The 4,785-nt window shown below is 49.4% G+C and overlaps 1 pseudogene; it reads left to right on the forward strand.

The window, feature by feature from the left end:
• Positions 1 to 4,489, forward strand: part of LOC101662838 — a 44,830-nt pseudogene extending 40,341 nt beyond the window's left edge.
• Positions 4,490 to 4,785: the final 296 nt, after the last annotated feature.

The following is a 4,785-nucleotide window of genomic DNA, read 5'->3' on the forward strand; positions in this document are numbered from 1 at the left end:
AAGCATTTAGGAACTATAGGAAAGTTGTATGTTTCATCGATGCTACATCGCACCCTGACTGGCTCATCTCCTCCCTGAGACCCTTCTGTAAGGGGATGTCCAGTGGCCTACAAATGGGATTTGGGTCTCCACTCCACACTCCCCCGCACTCCCCACCACCACCACCACCCACCACCCACCCTCGCCTCATTCACTTAAAGGCTTGAAGGTAAACAAGCGGCCATCTAGCTCAGAAGCAACAAAACCCCACAAGGACGAAGCACACCATCCTGTGCGATTGGTCACGAGGTGTCCAAGGGATCAGGTATCAGGCATCATCAGGTGGCTGATACACAAAGGAATGACTTGTTGGAGGTGTGGTTTTTGTCTTTTAGCTGACCACACCTACCTCCAAGCAAATCAGAGAATGGTGTCTTGAGGCACACCCTGTAGTCAAGTTTAAAGATGCTCCCAAAGAAACAAAGGGTGTGACTTGGTTCACACCGTTGACTAAGGTCGGACTCAACCCCACCTTAATCCTGCCCATTCCACTCATTGCCTGTCAGTTCGTCTGCCAGTTTGTCATCCTGTGATGGCTTGTGTGTTGATGTAATACTGGAAGCTATGTCACAGGTAGTTTTAAATACCGGTAGGGTCACCCAAAGTGAACAGGTTTCAGCAGAGCTTCCAGAGTAAGAACACACTGAGTGGCTTTCTGCTTTCGAGGAATTAGCCACTGACAACTTTATAGAGAGTGTTAGAACGTCCGACACTGAAAACCTCATGCGCCGTCCAAGCCGGTGCCAGAGCTAAGCCCCTCCATCAGAAGACATTCAAAGGAGAGTAGACCGGAATGACGTGGATGGAGTACAGCCTTCTAGCCCTTCATTTGCTGATGAGGCACTGCTTGAAAAGAAACAGTGGCAAAAATCTATACATAATTGGAACTTGGAAATATGAATCTAATAAAATTGGGAGTCATCAGAAATGAAATGGAACACAGAAAGATCGATATCGTAGGTGTTCGGAAGCTGAATGGACTGATATTAGCCATTTGGGATCAGAAAATCATGTTGTTTACCGTGCTGAGCCTGACAGGTTCATCAGCAATGCTGTCACTGCCATTGTCAAAAAAAGACATTTCAAGGTCTATTTGAAGTACCATTCTATCTGTGATAAGATATTCATCCCCAAAAAAGGAAACCCAGTCAAGATAACTGTTGTTCAACCCTATGCACCAACCACTAAAGCCAGCGATGCAGAAATTAAAGAATTCTGCCAACCTCTTCAGTCTGAAATGGATCAAACCACTTAGGAAATCACCTTTATATGTCTCAGTTCATTTTTAACACCTTCCCGGTTGTTTTGCACCAAACTTCACACATTCCCCATTTCAGTAGTAGACGTCTGCAGCCCTTTCTTTTCATTTTGAGTTATGCCGCGCAACATCAGTTGGAAGTCCTGAAAGCCTGATTCAGCCCAGGCCATTAAGGGTCACTCTACTTCAAGACGGCAACCCTCCCCTAGTCTTATTTTAACGGGAGGAGAATCAGTTTGCTGGCATTGATCAGACAGTGTTCCACTGCTATTTAATATGTTTTTCTACTAGCCTTTTTTCCCCCACCCGAGCAGGCCGTCTTTCTTAGTCTGTCTTAGTCTGAAAGCTGTCCACCATGAGTGACCCTGCTGGCCTTTGAAATGCCATGGCCAGAACCACAGTCTGACAAACTGAGAGGCAAGTAGGAAGAGTAGAGGGAATATCAGCACATCGGACCTTGAAGTGGGTGCCCAATCGTTGAGTGCAAAGCTCTGGCCTTCCGAACGCCATCACGCGTTACAAAGCCTATCCTTGAAGAGCTTACAGTCAATGGTAGGTGACAGATTTACGAAATAGGAAGTCACAAAACAGAATGGTAAGTGCTGTGGCAAGGGACATCCCCAGTACTGTGGGAACGGTAAACGGGTCTTAATCCAGCTGTGGAGAATCCAAGATTTCCTGGAGGAGGTGATGAGTAAACTTCCAAGAATGAGGCAAGATGGGGGTGAGTGGGAATAGTCTGGGAAGAGACATCTCAGGGCAGAGGGAGAAGCACGTGGAAACCCCTGGGGGCAAAAGGAAACATGGTCCTTTGGGAAAAGCGCAAGAAATTCTGCAGGAGTAGAAGCTGGCGGCTCCAGGAACAGGAGCAAGAGGATGAGTGAGACCACGCCTAGGAGGCTGGTCTTTCTCCTGAGGGCATGAGGTCGGGGAAGGAGGTGGCACTAAAGGGCTGAAGTGAGGGAGTGAAGATGCTTCAAGACAGTTCACTCTGACAGGTGGAGAACTGTGGGATATAAAGAGACTTTGCCCCAGCTTTGTCTCCCCCAAAGACATGCCAAATGTTAGAGGCTGTTTGCCAGCACAAGGTGGGAGGTCAGATGCTTAGAGATATTCTTCCTGAAGGCATTCAGACTGGAGTCTGGTCCACGGTAGGTGGAGCTCACACCCTACTGATAAGTACAGTAATTGTTTCCACAGAGAGCCAGAGAACAGGTCGAACCTGCTCAGTGACATCCAAAGTTAGGCTGCCATCCTGAATCTAGGATCCGCCCTTCGTGTCACATGTGTGCCCCCAATCCCTCTCCTTCCTATTGCGTGTATACCCCTAGATCGTCCCCTTCTCATTACTGTATTACCTGTAGTGCAACCCATTCCTGTGACGGATGTCTTTACCTATAAATAGGGGGCTTGCATGCCCCCCAAAGGTATATGAGCCTTGGTTAGAAGTAGAGAGCTTTCTGTCCCCCCGCCCCCCGCCCTCTCTTCCCCATTCTCACTCCCCTGTCCCCTTGTCCTCCTTCCCCTCCCCCCTCTTCTGCTCTCTCTCCTGCCCTGTACCACCAAGAGGAGCTGAGGTGAGCATGCTACCATGAAATGTGTCTGACTCTGTTATTTCAATCTCTCGTCTATCTCTCATGCGGTCTACTCTACTTATTATCGCTGTGCAATCGCGCCTACCCGACCCCGACCCGTGAGGATGTGCTAGGGGCTGGCTCCCCTGACAGAGAATGTGTGGGAGAGGGGTGAGACTAGAGTCCGAAGGAGTCACTACAAGGGCCTTGTCCGAAATCTAGAGAGACAGTAACCGGATTAGTGGTTCCTTGAGGGTACATAGCAGGGAGGTTGGGGGGAAATGGGGAGCTAATAACAATGAGTCTAAGAAAGAAGAAAGCATTCTAAAATTGATTATGGTGATGATTGTACAACTCTTCTTATTTTGATGGAACTGTTGAATTGTATGATATGTGAATTATATGCCCATAAAAAAACTGTTATAAATAAATGGCCATTGTGCAGGTGAAAGATGGCCATGGCCTGAATGGCCAAGACCTGTAGGTGAACTGGGAGCATGAGAGATCTGGCATGCCCCTGACCTGCTGATTGACCGGATGAGAGATTGGTGGGTGAGGGTGGGGTGCTGAGGTTTAAAGGAGCTGATAAATCGCATCTGGCTTCCCATCCTGAGCATTTGGAACCAATTCATACAGACAGGTAGAGACAAAAATACTAGCTTTGTCCTGATAGTAGCTAAACTGGAGAATGAGGTTTGACCTGTGGCCTCCCTGATATTTCTCCCCTGAATTAGCTGTACTTACTCAGTCACAGATAAGTCAGGTGTTAGACATCCTCAACAGGGGCAGACAGGAGGGCAGACGTTGGTCCTCATAGCTCAGGAAGAAAAGACAGAGCCCCACACTTCACTAACTTCACCTCTAAAACTCACCGAGCCATCTCCTCCCAAGGGAAATTAGGGAGGGGACAGAGAAGCCAGGAGTACCAGGACACCTTTTCCCTTGCTGTAGTTGATGGGAAGTTCTTGCCTCTCTGAAAAGGTGAGATGAGGCGGAAAGGGTTCCCCACTGTCTCTGGGATTTTCTATTTGTCCTTTCAGATCCAGCTGTGCTAGGGCCAGGGTATGAGTTCCCCCAAAGGCCCTCTGCACACAGCCAGCCTCTGTCTCCACGCCCAGTTCTGACCCCCCACCACCACACACACACTGAAGGACCTGCGTGGCAACAGAGCCCTTGTCGTTTCTTTACATCCCACCTACATATTTGCAGGGAGCCTGCTCGTGGCTGCATGGTTACGAGTTGGGCTACTAACCTGGAGGTCGGTAGTTTGAATCCACTGTCACTTTCTACTCCCACAAAGAGTTGCAGTCTCCTCTTTCCTCCATCTTTCCGGGCGCCATAACGGTGCACACCCGGACACCTGGCCGACGCTCTCACGAGCATCAGTAACAGTGCCGAGGAGAAGGGCGGCCGGCCCAGTCCTTACCAGGCCATGCTCCAAATTCATTGTCCGCCTTCTAGCTGTGAGGATGAAGCCGGCTGGACTGGCGAATTTGAAATCATTGATGATCACACAGCTGGGGACGGTGTTGTGACTCTCTCGGACAGATTAAACCCGTGTGGGGTGATCAGCCCTGGATTTGACGTGCAGCTCAAAGATGGAGAGAAGGGGGAATAGCCTGCCCCGGCCGCCAGTTGGGTTTCACGGTGCTGATGACCTCTGCGGGCATCGTGCATCGTGAGGAAGGCGAAAACACACGGGAGGAAACCCCCTGAGCTGCTTTTTCTCAGGATGGAATGCATCGAAACAAGTAAAACGCCTAACTGAGGGGTGGAGGGGAGTTACAGTCTCCAATACCCACAGGACAGGGGCAGTTCTGCCCTGCCTGACAGGGTCACCGTAAGGCAGAATTGGCTCCGTGGTATTGAGTTTGTTCTCGTTGGTTTTACGTATTTGTAAATTACCTCTTTATT

This window comes from Echinops telfairi, unplaced genomic scaffold, assembly GCF_000313985.2.
Source record: "Echinops telfairi isolate 266 unplaced genomic scaffold, ASM31398v2 ScPeMD7_18;HRSCAF=68, whole genome shotgun sequence".
Classification (NCBI taxonomy): domain Eukaryota; kingdom Metazoa; phylum Chordata; class Mammalia; order Afrosoricida; family Tenrecidae; genus Echinops; species Echinops telfairi.